Here is a 20,322-nt window from a genome sequence, read left to right on the forward strand (position 1 = left end):
CAGCCTTTATTTGAAATATATTTTTTTCTGTAATGCCATTTTTGATAATTTCAATGCCAAATAAAATTTGCAGATATTTAAAACGCTGTACAATATTATTTCTATAGATTTCATACATATGGAAAAAATTGTGCCAATTCATTCGCAAGTAATAGCCATAGTGGGGATTACACTCATCTTCCCATGGGACACTGACATTCTTCAGGTCTTCATGAAACATCTGTCTCCGTGTCTTCCTTTGTCTTCCCTGTCTCCTGCATCCTCCTGGTGGTGTCCACTTCATCACTGTGTTTGGGTGTTGTTGTTTGGGCATGCGTAGGATGTGTCCAGCGAGGTGCACCCTTTGCTCTGTCAGTTTCTGAAAGTCTTCATGTGGAGTCCCACTCCTCCTCAGGATCTCTTTGATATATGCAGAACCAATATTGAAAATAATCATTTATCTTTTTCCATACTGTTAAAGCATTTTGTTTTCTCTTTTCAGCTTCATAAACTGAACTTGATGTCTGCCCAATGCCTTTATCAATAAGCGTCAGTGCTCATCAGGAGCTTTGCTAAAGGACATATTCATTGCCATCCATCAGACCATAGCTTCATTAAACCTTTTATTACAGTGGTCACTATAGTAAATGTCCACCATAACTACATCTATGGTATCATTATATCACTAAATGTAATATAGGCTTACCCGTGAATGTATTTTATAGAAGCATTTTCTTGCAGACATTTATAATAATTAACTATTTTACGTTGCCTTTCATTTAGTTACAATAATCACAATGATATAGAATTAAAGATGAGAATGTAAAATGTTATGCTTTAGTTTTTGCCTATTTGTTCTTTAAAGGGAAGAAACAAATATATTTTCACATAACAAAGTTGAATCTCATCTCTTGGTTTGTAAACATTATTACTTCATCAGTGATTTTTTTTAATGTTACTGTATGTGTCACTATAATAGATTGCCCCTGTATCTGGCTCATTTGTTTTATATAATTAACATATTTTTATACTGTTGTGCAGTAGTTTTGGCACTACATTTGTCTTTAAACAGTTTGACATTAAATATTGGAATATGCTTTCAAAATTGTGTGCATTCATTATACATTTATTTGAATATATTTGATATACATTTGATATACTATACATACACTGTAAATGTTAGAAGCAGTTTAGTACATGCAATTATCTTTAATTAAAATACTGCAAAACTACCCTGCTGCAGGCCATTGCTTAGAAAAAAAAAGTTTATCTTTCAAATATATTTATGCATCAGTCTAATCAAATAAGCAAATTTGTTGTAATTGATCATGTGAACTCGTTTTTTGGATGGTAACCACACACAGGAGTCTTTTGTTTTTTAACTGTGAATTTTATTATTTAATTAATTGTTTAATTTAATTAGGCGGAATACATGTTTAACAGCCCAAATATTAAAGGTATCTATCCCTGCAGCCGGAACCAGAAGAGATCTGTCATCATTTACCATAAATGGGAAAGTAAGTGTGACACATCTGTTCAACTGGGTTGTTATTGGCTGACATTATCGCAGAACTCACTGTGATTGGACTATCTTTTAACCCATATAAAACGGCGCTTCATGTTACAAAGTATGTTTTGGTGTTATTATTACGTTAAGTTAACTATAAAGTGTCTCTATGTTTTGAGAAATTACTCCTTTACCAAGATCCCAACCCTAACCCTAAGTATGAGGGCCTATGGGAATTGTAGTCCGAATAGTAACACTCAATATTCTGGTGAGAGCTCCCTCTGGTGATCCGGAGGAAGCGGAGAGGAAGCCTCTACTGTAACAATGTGAATAACTAGAGGCTGCAGTGGGCTACATTGCTACAACTACTACAAGCATAATTGAAGATGATCCATGTTGATCATTCTAGTACATTTAAACTGCATTTAAAATGAAAGCTAGTTTGCCAGCTGAACTCAGGTGTTGTGAGGTGTATTTATCATGTAGTCCTTTGTCTGGTTCCGATTTCTTATGGCGTGTGTACTGTGCTTATACAAACTTTAGCTGACTAACAGTGAACTTCCCGACTGTAACTTTACTTGAAATTGTGTTTACTTGTGATTTAGCTGCAATCATGTAAAAACGTTATAAGCCAGCAAACGCGGTAGGCTACTTTATTATTATAAAGTGGTCTAACACTTGACATAAACTTATTATTATCCTATTACCATCATCAGTAGTTCAGTAGAAAAGTGAAACATTACCTGGTCAATATCTTCGGAGTCTATCTGTGCCTGTTCCATGCCCGACGCTTCTATCCTACCGAACAGGTACCGGTGTGCAGGGTGGGTATTTACGACAGTGCAAGTATTCCACAGTGACTCTAGGGGTCGCTGTTTGACAAAAACACAATTTCTACATAGTGTGCCTTAAGGACACAGCATAAAGTTGATAAAGTAGCATAAAGACAAATGAGATTCAAGATAAAGAAAAATGGGTCTTCAAAAATACATTAACATCATATTAAACAATTCAGAAAAATTAGTGCCACAGAATCCTATTCAGTCTCATATGATGATACAGAAAACATATTTGACATTGTGTTGGAAAATAATGATTAATTATCACAGCTAAAATGGTTTCTTCCTCTTCCCTGTACATGTATCATGTTCATGTTCTTCTTCCTTGTCTAAACAGTTTGCTCAGTTGTACCCTACAGTACAACTGAAGAACAGAAGATGTGATCACTGATGTGGTGTAGCTTTTTCTCAACCAGAGGAAGAAGTCTCAACATCCCATTGTCAGACGTTCTCTAGTCCTGGTCTGAACGTAAAACAAAAAACACAAAGAAATCAAATTAAGTTGTTTAAATGAACAGTCAGGTCAGCTTATGTTCTGCATGATTTAAAGCAGTGATGGGCTACTCTGGCCTGCATATTTAGCTTAATACATTAAAACTACCAATAATGTGTTAAAAGCATGGTAAGTTTTGTGATTACTGTGCTTCTACTACAAATACCACTACTAATTATACTACTTTGAACCTGATATGAATATGATTAACTGATTGAAGGTCTAGCATGTCACGTGGCAGGCATTGTTTAATCACCGTAGTTTAGTAAGGTGTTGAAAGAAATCAATAAAATGCAAAGCCTCTGTGGAATGACAGATATAATGCAGTGACTGAACATGAGGGACCTAATCTGATTAATATCGACAAACAGAAAAGACATTATAACAAACATAAGGACAGCGTATTACGACTATTTACCAACATCTGGCACACGTAAACTGATGCCAAATATCGCAATGTGTTTGGAATGAGACTTCTTCAGCGCGATTTCCTACTGATAAAATTTGCGTCTGTTGTTGACGCCACAGGTTTCCCATTGAAAGCAATGGAGTTCCCAATTCATCCAAAGAGTGACGCAGAGGTGCACTTTTGGCGTCTTCATTGTGACGCCGGGGGCACTTAAGCATGCTTCAGTTTTTGACGCCTTGGGAGTGAGAATGGGTTGAAAATGTGCTGAAATATTCAAGGTGATGTTAAAAGGTCTATAGTTTTATGTCTCTGCCCAATCTAAACTCTATGCGACCAACGCAATTTCAGACAAGGAAACAAGACATGACACAGAAACATGACAAGAACAAACCCAAAATCGTGACAGTATCATGACGGACAGCACTGTCGAAAGCCAGTCATCCACCTCGACATGAGACGCGATTTACTCCCAAAGAGACTGGACACGACCATTCGAGAAACGGCGGCGTAGCCTAGCTTTTCCTGCTTTGTTTTTATATAGATCTGTATAAAATGTATAAAACAATGAACTTTTTATGTCCAGTCAGGTTAAATCATCTCACGTTGCGTCCAACATATATGTGCCAGTGCCAATTTTCTTTTTTACAACCAAAATGTCTTTTATAAATAACAAATTCCATCTTATCACTGTGTGGTTTACTCACTTTAGCTCTCAGCTTTAGCTCTACTGTCAGTCCTGTGTGTTTCCGTCATGGCTGCCATCATTTATAACGACTGTAAGAGCAGAACTTTGGAGCAACTGAATAAACATGATGAACCAACACGACAAACATCTCTCAGCAACTCGGAAGAGGAAGTACAGCACCCGTCTGCCTACAACATGTCAAACAACTGTTTAATGTTATAAATATTAATAAATAGACATAGATTTAAACTTTCGCCAAGGTACAACTTTCATTTCTGTTTAGATTCTGTTCATTTCATGTCTTGTTTCTTTGTAATAACAGGATGTGTGGTTTACTGCACTATATAGAGCAAGCTTTTCTCATGCGTGCCTATAGGGCTACACACGCACTGCAAGATACTAATGCAAATACATGCCACCTTTGAAAGATAATGAAACATCACTGATTTTATTAAGTTTCTATGCTTTTGATAGTTTCTATGTTCTTGAAAGAAAGAAAGAAAAATGATGAAGTTCAAATCGAGATGTCTCACTTTTGTTTGCAGTCATTTATTTCATGTGCATCTAGTGGAGGCATTTTCACGATAGACCTCAGAAAATGTCTTCATGTCTTTTACAGCAGTTGCAAGGCATGTTGTCCAGTAGAACTATTATCATCTCTGTTGTTGGATATAGTTATTTATAGTTTTTGCATACAGTGGATATAAGTCAACACATTCCTGTTAAAACAGCTGCTTTTGAGATGTAAAAATAATTATATCAGAACTTTTGCACGTTTAATGTAGAAATTAGAACCTATGTAATGCCAGTGAAAACCACAGTGACACATTACAAAGAAAAAAATATTAGATAGTATTAGACAGATAGTTGTCAAAAATTAGCATTTACAAAAAAATGGGATAAAGAATAATAAAGACCTATTTTTTATGCTTTTCAGTCTTTTTCTGTTTCTGGCTGTCATAGAGTTAATTTTCAGTGTAAATGTGAAAATGGCTGACATATTAAGGATGTATGTATTTTTTCTTTATTTTATTTTTTTCTTTATTACCTTTGTTGACTTGGTTTTTTTCTGTTGTATATTGTTTTTCTTCTAATAAAAAAAAAAAAGAAAAAAATATTGGAAGGAATAACTAACTGCATAAATGTGCACACCCCTGAACTAATATTTATTTGAAGCAGCCTTTGATTTTGTTACAGCACTCAGTCTGTTTGGATACGAGTCTATCAGTTTGGCACATCTTGACTTAATTGGGAATATTTTCCCACTCATCACTCAGGGAAGGTTTAACTAAACAAAACTCTATTGTGAAACCTTTCAGTAATCAGAATAGTGAATTTAATCATTCAAGAAAGGGTTAACTGAGCAAAACACTACTGTGAAAGATTTCAGAATGGTTAAGTTAAGGACTCAAGGAAGAAGGTCACGATCCCCCTTTTCAAAGTTAGGCTCGGGGATCGAGGAGAACGTAACAAGATTAAAGAAAAAGCCACATGGAGCTTCTCATTCCCAAACCCAGCCCTAAGGAACACTGCCAACCACCAAAATCAACTGTAAATTTAGTTGATTATTGAAGGGGGTGGATTGGAATCCACTGCTGCTTCAATGTATATGTAATGAGTGATTATAATCAAGGTATTAATCAATATTTTTCCTTCTAAATATCAAATGAGTTGAATGACTTCTCTGGAGATTTTACTTTGTTATAGAAGTTACCAGTGTGATTACTGAAATTTTATTTTCATGTTTTCTTTAATGTCTGTATTTGATATCTGAATGCAGTAACAGTGCTTGCTTATTTAGCCCGGCTTTCAGAAATGAAATAGGGACTTGTTTTGTGTTTGAGAAAGGTCTTCAACATGTTAAAACACATAGGTCATTGAAGTCTATAGTTTAAGGGACCATTTCTCAGTTAAAGCCTATATTTTCCATTTAGAGTAAAGTGTCCTATCCTTGAGAGAAAGAACTTGTTATGATACTTGTTATATATAACAGAGTTATGTTTTGAGACGAGACTCCTGTTTATAGTTAGAGCCTGGCCAAATCCAACCTTGGAAAAGATGTGTGTCGGGTGTGTGTGTGTTAGTCTTCTTGCTTACAGGTTAAGAAACCACTGGCATTATTGGAGATTGACTGAGTTGTTGTTCGAGACATGCTGGCGCCCAGCAACCCAAATCTGCGACCTGGAAGGTCACGATGTGCCTAACTTCAGGGTCCGAGTGTCAGCTGCATAATCTATGGAATATGCTTCTGTCTATCTGTATATGTGTGGAAAATTACTATGTTTATCTATTTCTTAGCCAATGAGAATCATTCAACCTGTAAGCAATGACGTAGCTTAGACCTTGGTGAAGGCTAACTGCTGTGATCTTTGTAACTATAAGCGGGGCGGCCTACGAACTCCTGTGTGAGTCTTGAAGCTGACTTCTGCTGATGAAACTGCAAACTATCTTCAGTAAAGCTTTTCAATTTTTTTATAATTCTGACTCAGGGTCTTCTTTCAATAATCTGATCCTTGGGTCCTAAACTGTTAACCCCTAACATTATAAAAAAAGAATTGTAACAGGAAAAGCAACAAACAAAATGGAGTCTAATCTAACTTACCTGTCACAAAAGAAAAGAACAAAAAAACAATAGCACTTCTGTCACGGGTCTAGGGCCGAGGACACCCACCACTCCGGAGGAGCTACACCAAAGTACACCACGAGGCCAGGACAACGACGTGATATAAAAGCTTGATTCTTTTTATTGAATGTAAAAATAACTTTAAGGGAATGTCACTGACGCAGAACTCCTCGTAGGGGCCGCTCGTTGAAACAGGTCGAAGGAGTCTTTGATGGAGGAAGGCTCAGGCCAGCCGCCAGTTGGCCATCTCCTTTTACTGACCAGCAGTGTGGGGGGACAAAGTCCAACAGTTAATAACTGAGTCTTCTCTTCCCACAGGACAGTAATGGTAGATTGCAGCGGCGGATAACGGGTTCTCTCTGTTCATAGAACAACAATGGTGATTACAGAATCCAGCAGTTAATAACGGAGTCTTCTCTTACCACAGGACAGCAATGGCAGAATGCAGATCTTCACAAAAACACACAGAGCTGAACTTCTCCTTTCTTTACCACAGCGGCATGAACTGGGACACCTGTACAGAGCTTTACCCACAGCAGTTCAAATTATTTCCTGACGCCCCACCGGGCTAGACGATCCCCGACAAAGATTTCAGAGTGCTGATAGCATTTAATTTTCCCATACTCGTGCATGCAAACCACTGTAAATCTTCACACGTGTTCACTTCAATCTTCAGACACTACAATGACACACCACTTCACAGTGAAAAGTATACCTTCACTCCATCTCGTCGTGATCTGTATATCCAACAATCCTTGCGCTCGTTCTGTTCTCCCAGTCCTACTGGCCAGTCTCTCATCCGTTCTCGATCTCAATCGTGCCCCGCGCTTCAGCCGCACTTTATCTTTCCCGTCTCTGTTTCTGTTGCCGCCCCATCGCTTTTGCCTCTCTCCCTCTCCTCCGCCTTTCCCTGCTTCGGCCTCGGCCGCTCTCTCTCACCTGCTGCCCGCTGCCTCCGTTCTGCTTCTCTTTCTCATCTGCCTGTCGTGCCTCTTCAAAATGCCGCTTTTAAAGGAGAAAGTCACTTTAAAATGAAAATTCTGTCATCATTTACTCAAACAACATGAGGGTGAGTAAATGATGACAGAATTTTAATTTTAAAGTGACTCCTTTAAATCCCCCGTTGGAGACACGCGCTCCAATGGCCGCTTGATTAGCCGCTGCAGCTGCCGCTCATCAATAGGCCTATCTCACACTTCCTGCTTCCGGAACGCGGAGTAGGGATTCAGAACTTCCGGTCAACAGTATTTCTCGATAAGGATTTAGATTATCAGCCATAATGTCTAAACCATCTGAGGTAGACTGACCACGAGCTATGAGGTTGTGAAACGAAGGTTTTTGCTCCTGTAGAAGCTATAAGTTCGTATGAAATCAACCTTGTTTTAAGAAAAACATGTTTTATCCGCGATCTTATGAAAAAAAACTACACTACCCACAATCCTAAGCGTAGCAGCAACGTCTGCTGATTGGTCCAACTCGCTGTTACCATAGAAACGTTTACCTTACTGGCGAACGGCCCGCCGCTGTTGTTGTAGTGTACCGGGTTGCTCTGCATCAGGACGTAGACAGCCATAACTCAGCTTTCACGCTTTTCCACTTGAGAGTTTTCATTTACCATCCGAACCACATCGTCATATGTGACTTCAGGCAGGTTGCGGAGAGATTTGGTCCAGCGGTATCTATCGGACTCCGCCATTGTAAAAAGCTAACCGGAAGAGCCGTATCTCTACTAAAAGACGTACTTCCGGTCTTCAATTTTTTCGTGACATAGGCCTATACGGTCAGCCATGACAGGCCGCCGGAACCGGCCTGGTGTCGCACCGGAAATCTCCCCCCAGGGGAACTCGTTCCGCTTCCAACGTTCCTTCCATGTCACCCGGTGACACTTCCTTGACTCCCTAACTTGACCAAAAACAGGAGAAAAAATGATTAACACAAGAAAATGGCACCCTCCTCCCTATAAGTTACAAATGGCACATTCAATTTAACAAAAGATTAGGACAGGCTATCAAGTAGCTCAACAATATTGAGTTGGGGTTAACACTCTAGGCAGGAGCACAATAACAGTACTGATTGGAACATTTTCACAGTTTTTACCTTTTACCTCTAGATATCAGCTAGTCAACACCAAATCACAACTACTAGCAACAAAAGTGTGAGGCTGCAGAGAAGGGAAATGTTGGCTTTCAGCAATCAGGTAATCATCTCCTGTTAGCAGCACAGAAGAGAGAAAGGGGCTGTTTACACCCGGCCACTTCATGCGTTTTCTCAGATCAGATAGCTATCTGATTTATCAAAACGATTCCATTTACACCTGGTCACATAAATGTGTTTTTGCAAAACGGATTTAAATCCAATCTTCAATTCCCGCGCTATATGCAGATTTAATGGAGTGCACGTCAGCGAAAGCAACAGATATGAGCTGCATTTTATTGATCAACAGCTAAAATTTAAGAATCAAAGACCGCAATAAGAGAGAGCAGTAACAGCCCTGATAAGATCATTTAGTTTCTTTACTTTTAATGATGATGATTGTGTGTTAAGCGTCTGCGACTTTCACTTTGATTTGCGATAGTTTGCGCATTGGCTTGATGAATTGATGCTCAGCTTCTCATCTGTGGCGATGCGTGTCGCAGTGGTGAACGTAATTTCACCAAGTACCACATGTTCCTGGATCAACATCTTTGTTGATCCTGGAACAACTTTCCAATCAACCAATCAGATTTGAGGGACAAGTTTACAGTTTATGTCAAGTTTAGGCGTAGAACCAGGGTGAGGTGCTTCAACATCAGTGTTATTCACCTATCATTTCCCTCTGATTTTAGGGAAAAGTTATGGGTAGGGGTAGGTTTAGGGATAGGGTAAGGACCAAATTTTGGGACAGGAATGTTATTCCAGGATCAACAAAATATGTTGATCCAGGAACATGTCTTACTTGGAAAAATCACGGTGACCATGTTGCAGTAGCGTCGTCATATCTTGCTATAACATGACATAATAGCCTATAACAAGAATATTTGGGAGGAGTACAATTTACATATGTGGTTTCAACAACCAGATGCATTGACACTTGTCTAGTTTCGTCTGGTATGTGGCCCAGACCTCCTCCTGAAGTGGTTTTTGAGCGATCGGATTCGAATCCGTCTCGAATGTGTTTCAGAGGGCATTTACACCTGGTATTTTCACGATCGGATAGCTATCCGATTACAGAAAACGCATGAAGTTGCCAGGTGTAAACAGCCCCAAAGAAAAAGGTAAAACAAAGAGCATATAGACCAAAAACACATGACTGTCCTCAGAACAGTATAAACTATGTCACAGGACGTAACAACTGTCACATTTCTTCTCTCTGTCTGTGTGAACGATGGTTACCATTCTATAACAGGATGTGTGGTTTTTCTGCACCTTAGGTACAGTGTCAGCGTTTCTCATCTGCAAGCTTTTCTGAAGTGCTGTAGTCTATTTCAACTTGATGAAGGTTAGATATGCAGCCGTCATCGATTTTTATTGCAGATACTTCCCTATATCCCCACATCTTCTTTTGTTAATAAATCTCTAAAACATGCTCTTCTAATGTGTGGATTTCAGCAGTGCTTTTTATTTAAAAAAAATGTCTTATGAAAATGTTGTGCATGGGGCAACATTTTTGCAAAATATAATGTTGCTTCTTGCACGTTTTGTGTCAGTTTCAAAGTGAAATGTCCAGTGAGTGCCACTAAAACGTGCATTCAGTTTTCTCCAAAACAGATAAATGCGACTGTGCCAACATTTTATTACATTTGTTCACGTAGCGCAGCAAATCGAAAACTGAATAGAATGTGTCCGGTGAAGCAAACGAGAGATACAACTTTTTCTTTTTTTAAGAACCATTCCATTTTGTATCTTCAAGGCTTTGAGCTCTTTTGTGGATTGTGATTGATTTATTCTTTGATTGATTTAGAATTTATTTATAAACTCTTATTTATTTATTTATTCTTTATTCTGGAAATGCAGCATACACTGAGTCCAAGACAAATTTCCCTAAGGGGACAATAAAGTATACTTTATTGTATTGTATTGCATTGTATTGTGTTTCACAGGACTTGTACATGATACTGTACCATGTTAGCTCCTGTGCTTTTCGATTCTTGAACAAATCGTGCTTTTCAAATGGATATTTAGTTGACAGCAGAAGATGCACTTCCGAAGTTTAATGCACAGTTCTTGTGCAGCACTGAATGAGCCAATGAGCATGTCCAAATGTGTCCAGCCGAGGTGAAAGTCAGGTCCGACTCAAAAAGAACGGTTCTAATTGTCAAAGTTTTCAGAGGATAACCTCATTCGGTTCTTTTTCATTTGTTCTTTTCAAACTGTTTGTTTGGTTAAATAACTAATCTAGAAATGCTTTTTGGCCCATTCGGTGCTGCACAAGGAGTGTACTTAGAATGCGCGTCTTTCATCATGAACTGAGGCTGAGTTTAACTCCACTTTTATCTGCTTGCCAACACGTAGCTATAGAATGCATATAGGTGCATATATTAGGCTTATAAAATAAAATAAAAAAAATAGAATTTTTGTGTTCTGATGAATAGATGAACTTATCTACATTTTGGATGGCCTGGGGGTCATCATAGGCAGCCTTTTTCATAGGATACTTTTGATCATTGGTTATGAAAATTGCATTGATCCAGAATCACTCCGTCCAAATAGCAGTGCTTCACCTTTTGAGAATATAGTTCCCAGTATGTATACGGTTAGAAGATGGCTTTGTCTAATGTGACCTTGTTATTTGTACACGCTGTGACTATTCAAATCACAACATGTAAATAGGAAAATGTTGGTGTTATTTATCACTTATTGGGAACAGTATGCTAGCTGGAGCCGTTTACCTCCAATCTTTGTGCTAAGCTAGGCTAGCGGTGGGTGCGTCAGACAGAGTTATGTTCACGCACGGAGATGAAAAGGGTATTTATGGACTTATCTAACTCTGGGGGATACGGTGAATAAGCTAAAGTCCCAAAAAGTCGGCGTGTTCCATCCTTTAAGGTCAGTGTTCATGATTCAACAATAAGAAAGAAACTGGGCAAAAATGCCATTCATGGGAGAGTTCCAAGGCGAAAGCCACAGCTGACCAAAAAGTACACAAAGGCTTGTTTCACATTTGCTTGATTCTCCCAAGACTTGGCAAATATTCTTTGGACTGATGAGACAAAAGTTTCACTTTTTGGAAGGTGTGTGTCCCATTACATTTGGCGTAAAACTAACACAGCATTTCATAAAAAGAACATCATACCAACGGTCAAAACATGGTGGTGGTAGTGTGATGACCTGGGGCTGGACCTGGACGCCATAATTAATGGAGCCATGAATTCTGCGCTGTACCAGAAAATCCCCGAAGGAGAATGTCGGGCCATCAGTTCGTCACCTTAAGCTCATGTGCACTTGGGTTATGCAGCAGGACAATGATCCAAAATACATGAGCACCTCTGAATGGCTCAGATAAAACATAATTAAGGTTTTGGAGAGGCCGAGTCAAAGTCCGGTTGAGATGCTGTGGCATGACCTTAAACACGCTGTTCATACTCGAAAACCCTCCAATGTCTGAATTAAAACAATTCTGCAAAGGGTGGGCCAAAATTTCTCCACAATGATGTGAAAGACTCATTGCCAGTTATAGCAAACACATGATTGCAGTTGTTGCCGCCAACAAGGGTGGCACAACCAATTATTAGGTTAAGGGGGCAATTACTTTTTCACATAGGGCCACGTAGGTTTAGACAGCTTTTTTCCCTTAAAAAAAATTAATCATTATTTAAAAACTGCATTTTGTATATACTCGGGTTATCTTTGTGTAATATTAAAGTGTTTGTGTGTGTGTGTGTCTGTGTGTGTGTGTGTAACAGCAAGAACATTATGGAAATGTTAAAGTCCAAAATTATTTAATTCAGAAAGCATTCAGAAACAGCATATACACTTATTATTACCAGCAAGCATATGGGTAACATTTTTGTAAAGTAAAATATCAAAGTAACATCAAAAATACATGTCATGACCTGAACATTTGTCCTGATAACTTATATTAGCTATAATTTCTCTGCTTCACAAAAAGAAAGATTTGCATGCATTAAAAAAAAAAAAAAAAAAAAAAAAAAAAACAGAAAAATATATTTTTTTTTTACAAAAATGACATCATGTTTTACATGATCACAAATTTAAAGGGATTGTTTGGAGTAAAATAACCTAGGGTCCTTTGCAACATGACCTTGAGCCAAACACCCCCACGGAAGCCTTTTTTCCCTTGGTCGAACATTATTAAAGTTAGAGCTTATTTAGAGATATCAGCCGAATGGCTAAGTGCAGGCGCTAATGGAACCTCGTAAATTACCCCACTAATAATGCCCAGAATGGTAACAAACTTATACCGTAGTACAAATAGGTTCTGTACTCATAAAACGAGGCATTGGAAAGTTTGTAAGTAGGCCTACATCAGGGGTTTATTTAAAAAACACTTGCCTGATGACTCATGCTACTGTCCCCCTTTCTTTCTCATTTCTTTTTCATTTGATCTTTAAATTATATGCTGATGCCAAACTACCTAAATTTGTGATGTTAAAGAACAACAGACAGACCATAAAACCCCAAATCGATTTAAGGCCCATTCACACCAAGGTCAATAAATATAATGATAACAATAATACAGTTACAGTTGTTCTAAATCCGTTCTAAATATAAAACAGTAACAATAATGGCACGGAGAAACTATATCGTTGGAATCCCTTTCAGAACGATTTTTCCAGCTGATGAATGTTAAACATCAACAGCCAATCAGAATCAATCCTGCTTTAAAGAGCTAGAGCATTTAATGCGGCAGGCAATATGCTTATAATAAACAAAAACGTTATCATCTGCTGGTATGGATGCTAATATAGTTACAGTTATAGTTATCTTTACAGTTATCGTTCTTTGTGAGAACGGGCCTTTACACAGGAACGTTATTGCCAGAATTAAGAGGACGAGCCTCTCCTTGACCTCTTCGCACTTGTCCCGCCGATGTATCACATTTTCTACGTATCCAGCAGTCATAAATACCCAATAAGAAAATTGTCAAAGTACTGAGGACAAAGATCATGACATAACCTGAAACCTAAAAGACAAAAAAAAAAAAAAAATCAATGTATATATGTTACGTATTGTGTTGATGATTAGGATGTGTTGTGGATTTAAATGATTCATAAGAGGAAAAATTGATCACAAAAAGAGAATAATTTCATTGCTTAGAGTATCAGGAAGGAAACCACTTTCCTTTTCCTTTCTGACTTATTTAGAGGTATATATATAATTAATTTAATTTTCATATAATGATATTACAATTACAGGACATGCTCATGTGGTATATTATACTTACCTGAGATTGTTGAATATATTTGCGAGTCAAATCTCGTAGCTCCTTCTCATTTTTCATCCTTTCAGTAGGTTTACACCAAGACCTGTTGAGCTCATTATCAAACACATAAACCCCCTTCCAGTCTGCCATGACACAGGCAACATATTCACCATTAAGTAACAAGATGATGGCCCACATTACAGGTGGAATCAGACAAGATCCAAAAGCTTTAGGACAGTTCTCCTTAGTATCATCATTTACTCCTCCACAACAACGACTGCATCCATGTTTAAAAGGTCTTAATAGGAGGTACATTAAAGCAAAGGTAAAAATAGCAGGTCCAGTGAAGATGAACACTGTTAGATATGTACTCTGACCACATGGACATACAAATTCTACTTCAACCAGCTTCTCCAATCCGAGTAATAAAAGGCTCAATGGAAAAGAGCTGAAAACAGCCGTTTTGGACAGGTATGTATGTACGTTTTTCAGAAGATCTTGTTGTTCAGACATCTTCTGGGGGAAGTTTGATGATGCTTTTAGCTGCTGCTTTGTCTTATGGTCTGTGGAAATGTTTGTAGTCCGTTCACTAGATCTTTCAATTATGAACAGATCTCCTTTAACAAAGAAGATAAAAATTACTTTTCATATCAGAATGAGTAATTAAATCATACAATTTTCTTCTTCAACAGTACAGAACACTGTGCAACAGAGGGATTTTCTTATAATTACAGATTCAAAGTTCAAGCAATGAACTTCTTCAAGCAATGTCATCGCTTAAAATTGATCAACCAGCACTTGTAATGATCTTAGTGTAACCGATGTTAGGGCCGAGGGACAATTACCACACTCCGGAGGAGCAGACACCAGCGGACACCAAGAGGCGGACAACAGAATGACTTTTAAAAGGTAGGTTTTTCTTTTTATTAATTTAAAACAATAAAAACAGTGCTGAGAATGTTCGGGGCTGGAACCCGGTTTGGGAAGAGGAGCTGGGGGGGGGGATATTCCTCTTCTCTACTGGCTCGTGGGTGGGACAATGGCTTCTTCTCGTCTTTTCAACTCGTCAGAATGTGCTTGTAGGACGGACAGAGGCTTCTTCTCGCCTTCAGCTTTCCCCCACAGACAGAGCAGGTAAGTATTCAGCTCGTGGAGATGTTCTTAGGACAGCCGATCGAATGAATATCAGCTTCCCCACCTCTTCTCTTCTGAGGGACAGACGGTGACGGTGCTCAGACTCAGCTTGTGAACGTGTTCATGGAACAGCCGATCGAATGACAGCAGCTTCCTCACCTCCTCTGAGGGACAGACAGTGACGGTGCTCAGACTCGGCTTGCGGACGTGTTCATGGAACAGCCGATCGAATGACAGCAGCTTCCTCACCTCTTCTGAGGGACAGACAGTAACGGTGCTCAGACTCGGCTTGTGGACGTGTTCATGGAACAGCCGATCGAATGACAGCAGCTTCCTCACCTCTTCTGAGGGACAGACAGTGACGGTGGATCAGGCAATAACAAGTGAGACAGGACTGTGGTAATTTACCCGCCTTTGCTCTCGTTCCGTGCGTAACAGAGCGGCGTCGTTGGGAGAATTCGTGAGACTGGACTTTCGTGGACGTGAGAGACAGTGCTCGTGGAGTGTGGTACTCGGGGTGCGTTGAGCTCTTTCCCTCCACACCGTACACTCGAGTGGAACCTGGACACAGCTTTAGACAGATCAATTTGAAGGAATCTTCACAATCATAAGTCAATATTCATCCATCAAAGTCTTTGATGTGAGTGCAACAAGCTGACTCACTAGCTTAGGACTTCAAAGTTCTTTTGTACTCAAACACGAAACGTCAAATAAAAGTCTTGAATCCAGAGTTCTTCGTTTGACTGTTTAATTATGAATCTCAAAAACATAAAAAATTAAAACTTAGGATATTTACTTTTCTTACAAATTAAATGTACAGTTACGTGTAGGTCAAAAGACTGTGTTGCTCCAAAGTCCAGTGGCTTCTGACTGTTTCGCGGGTAATATTTCTTTCATACTAAATCTAACAGCCAATCAAATTACATTATACTAAATCACTGGTTAACTGTTTACATTCCAATTTCTATGTTTTATTTGCAACACAGGTTTTCTCAGGTTTTACAAAATAAACTAAAATATTTTTACTTCCATAGAAATGGCTTCAACAAAGTTTCAGAGGAATCACAGTCGTTTGATCTCACCACACTTGTGCATAAAATCACTCTTGTAAATCTTCACACATGTGCACTTCACTCTTTCAGACACTGCAAAACTCACTTCATCTCCACAGTGATTAATCGACTCGTTTCTCTTCTCTCTGTAGGGTGGATGACTCGAGGAATAATGTTTTCAGAAGATCAGCATGAACACATCAGCGATCCTCCCAGCTGTTCCAGTTACTACGCTTCATTCTGTCAACAAGATCACACACACTGCCCGCAAACAAAGGTTAGTTGCACACTGGTGGTGGTCAATCTTCAAATGTGGTTTTCTCAACGGGTAATCAAATGAAAGGTGCACTTAACTTTTCCTCGGTGAGTCACTCAATATCCTGCAGTGGTTTCCTCTCTCACTTACTTCATCGCGTTGCTGTTCGTGGTTTCTTCAGAAAACTCACTAAGTGAGCATGCCTCGGGAAATCTCACAGTAGAACTCCGATCCGGCATCAAACCTTCAGCCTTTTTATTTCACCGCCGCTGTCAGAACACACACTGCTGCCTGCCCTTCGCTTCCACACTGCTCAAACACTCTTCTTTTATGCTCCTTTTCCTGAGCATGTGCTTCAATGAAGCGCAGCTGATTTGCTTCAGCTGGCGCTCGTTATGGCCAACACTCAACAGAGCCGGATTTAGGACCAATGAGGAATCTTTTTGGTTTTGCCAGGTTTTCACCCGGTGACATTAGCATTTAGCATTAAGCTTTGTATCAGTAGAAAACCTGTAGTATTTTCGAATTACCGTGCTTCCCTCCCTCATATCCCCCTGAGATGAGAGATATATGTATTTTTTGTCTGAAAAAAAAAATCCTCAGATGATGCAAAAATCGTCATTTTTGGCCAGAGGCTAGAAACTACAGCCAGTAGTAGGAGCTGTTCCGCATGTTTTCAACCTGCCCATAGGGGGTGGGATCTCACTCACAGAATGTACAAATAGTGTCAGACATCTTTTTTTGGAAGCATAGCTAACAGGCTCTTGTTCTGTGGAGAAAGCTGCATCGCTGAAAGCTGTGGAGATCGTCCAAAATGTCCGGGATTCGGCTTTTGCTTTCTACAGTCGCCATTCATTGTTTACATGCACACCTTTTGTTTCAGTCTAACTGAATTCATTCCGATTGGTGAATCTGAATGTAGTGTTTACATGAACGCTAAACAAGTGATCGGTTGATGTGCTTTTTAGCATTGCTAAGAAAATTCCCGCTCGGAGACTCATGATAAAACGGCGTCTTTTAAGTTTCGAGTCAACTAGTAGCCTAGCCTAGTTGTTTAACTGCGCTATTGGTAGGCCTGACTTGGGAGTGGCCTCGTAGGGCAGCGAAGCAAGTGCATTCTGGGAGTTGTTGTCTTTCATCCACATAAGCCAAAAATAATTTTTTTGGCTTTTCTCAGTCTAGAAGGCTCCAAATTCAAAAATAATTTAACATTTCTACTACATAAATGACCCATTTTAAATACACATTCATCTTTCCAGAGGGGAAGTATACCTTTAACATTGGTTTTTGCGGTCACTCTGTATATTTCTATGGCATTGCTGTCCAGGAGTAATTCGCTTTTGAAGTGGATTTACTTAATGTAAAGTTAACAAAAGTTATCATGAGGATTGTAATGTTTAAAGCATATGTCTTAACAAATGTCAGTAGACCAGGAAGATTTTAAAACGAGCTGTTCATTTATAAATATGCAAGATCGCTGTGAAAATACAGACCGGAAGTCAAAAGACAACGAGCGCAGAGCTGAAAATGGGCGGGGCTACATAAGGTCTATAGTGGCTAAAAAATCACTTTCCAGAACATTCACGTTCACTGTTCCTAGCTGGTGGAATAACCTATTCACCCCTACCCGGGAAGCCAAATCCCTGACAATATTCAAAAGACGGCTAAAAACACATTTTCTGTGAACACTTTACTGTATCCTGCTGAATCTTAAAATGTAAAACTTTGTATTGTTAGTGGCCTGCTCCTCATGTAATTGTCTGTAAGATGAAACGCTTAGGATAAAAGAGCCTGCTAAATAAATAAAAGTAAACTTTGCTGGAAAGGTGGCCCTCCAGGAGCAGTATTGGACACTCCTAGTTTAGTCAAAGAAATAAACATACCCTAGTGAGAGAGAAAAAAAAAACTATTTGTAATGGGCCACTACAAGTCCCATCAGCCCCAGCGCTATATAAGGAAGTAGTGAGGTTTCTTTGCTCTATCGCTTCCTTTCCTTGATCGTGTGGATGAATGGATGTTTCGCACATCTAAAACTTCAAAGGATGGTAGGTAGAGAGATTAGTTTGCCCTCTCGCTTCCTCTTTGCTGTGATTGATTGTGAGTCATGTGTGAATGTTGTAGCGGCATATTGAACATATGATACACACCGTTAAGGAGGCAGTAGTCTTATAATTTTATGAAATTGTTTTTAGGATTATGTTTTAATGATTTTATGTTCTTATGTTTTTAGTGTTGTGGCCGGATTATTGCCTGAGTGTCAGTCAAAATAATGGATTTTAGAGGTATTGTTTTATTTAAAGGGAACTAAATGTTTTTCTATTATGTGCAGCATTTATCTTGAGTGTGTTTTATTTTGATATATTTTTTTATATATACTGTAAATAATTCTTTGTTGTAATTAACTGTGTTTTCCCTTATAGGTATGCACTGTTACAGTTTACCTTAGATTTAATTTTCTTTGGTTTATTTATGATTTGTGTGATGTTAGACCAAAATTGCATAGGGAAAACCTAGGCCACAAAAGAATAGTAATGGTTTAATGGTGCTGACTGGTTTGTTCTACTTGCATTACCCACAGATAGTTAATTTGTTTTTCTTTCTTGTTGTAGATTTCTTTTTAAACCAACGATGGCTGCTGGGTTACCCTCACTGTGTGGATGGCGGTGGTGAGGTGGCTGGGATCGTGTGATGGTTTGGTCACTTTATCTGCATTTTCTGTAGGTTTGCAGTTTGATTCCTGTGAGCTTTGTTGTGGTGAGAGCATTTTGAATGCCACCGTCTTCACAATATAGGTAACCCATGGCTAAATTATTTTTGTTTCTTTTTATTTTTTCTTTGTGGGTATTTGCATTGAAGGTCTGTTACACCTTTTTAATATGTTGAATTATTTGAATAAAAAAATTACCTGTTGATTGAAGCTGCACTACCGCCTTGCACCTGATTATTTACCCCTTGTGGGTCATAATATTACATATTCCAAAATGTATTTAAAATGAATTTATTTCATTAAATAACTGAATGAAAGCCAATGCTACTCGGGCGCAGAGATATCTCGGGTGGTGATTGGTTCAGGTGTTGTGTGATATCTCAGCGGCCAAATAACAGTGCTTCGCCTGTGACTCACCCCAATATAGTCCCAAGTCAATATCTGCCTAGGAAATCACCTAGTCTTAATCTGCATTGCTATTTTTACTCGTTGTGAATACACAGGCCACAAGAAGTAATTAGGTTTTTGATGACATGCTATCTGGCAACAAAGGATTCTATTCATTATGCTAAGCTAGCGGCGGCGCTGCTAGACTAAGGCCCCGTTTACACGTACATGGCTATTTTGAAAAACGGAGACATTTCCCTTCGGTTGTGCCCCTCGTTTACACGCAAACGGAGAATTCGCCTCTGAAAACGATTCTTTCTAAAAACTCCGGCCAGAGTGGAGATTTTGGAAAACTCTGTTTGCACGTTTGCATGTAAACTGAGAAAAACAGAGTTTTAGGCAGTCGACGTCACAGTATGCGACAGAACTTGCACTGCGTCAAAGGTGTGACCTATATTTTCAGGATTCTGATTGACTAACATGGGCTTGAGCTTCTCGTTACACTGCCACCTACAGGTTTGGCATGCTCTTGACGGCATATACACGGGTTTGTGTAAACAAACACTTTTCTGAAAACGGAGAGGGTGAAATGTCCGTTTATGGAAATAACCGGCCAAGTGTAAACGTAGCCTAAGACAATGCATGCACATGCAAGACAAAAATGCGTTTGCCCACCTATCTAAATGTAGGGGAGATGGTGAATAACCCCTATTTAAAAAAAAACGGTGGTGTGTTACTTTAAGTACTTAAATATGTAAATATTTGAGTCAAATACTACATTAGTATACTTAGCATAAAATAAAATGTATGTCAAATATATTTATTTATCACTTGGGTATGCTTCTGGCTGTAAATATATGCAGATTGTATAAAACCTTTAGAAACACT

General features: G+C 38.9%; 2 long non-coding RNA genes across 2 annotated transcripts; both read right to left on the reverse strand.

The window, feature by feature from the left end:
* Nucleotides 1-116: 116 nt before the first annotated feature.
* LOC311084384 lies at nucleotides 117-7,493 on the reverse strand. Its single transcript, XR_014606497.1, has 3 exons — nucleotides 6,515-7,493; nucleotides 2,230-2,788; nucleotides 117-399 (listed from the first exon to the last, which is right to left on the reverse strand). It is a non-coding gene; the product is annotated as an uncharacterized lncRNA (long non-coding RNA).
* Nucleotides 7,494-12,436: 4,943 nt separating this feature from the next.
* Nucleotides 12,437-18,576, reverse strand: LOC311084940. Its single transcript, XR_014606675.1, has 3 exons — nucleotides 16,191-18,576; nucleotides 13,920-15,603; nucleotides 12,437-13,658 (listed from the first exon to the last, which is right to left on the reverse strand). It is a non-coding gene; the product is annotated as an uncharacterized lncRNA (long non-coding RNA).
* Nucleotides 18,577-20,322: the final 1,746 nt, after the last annotated feature.

This window comes from Abramis brama, assembly GCF_963993115.1.
Source record: "Abramis brama genome assembly, chromosome: 6".
In the NCBI taxonomy this organism is placed as follows: Eukaryota; Metazoa; Chordata; class Actinopteri; order Cypriniformes; family Leuciscidae; genus Abramis; species Abramis brama.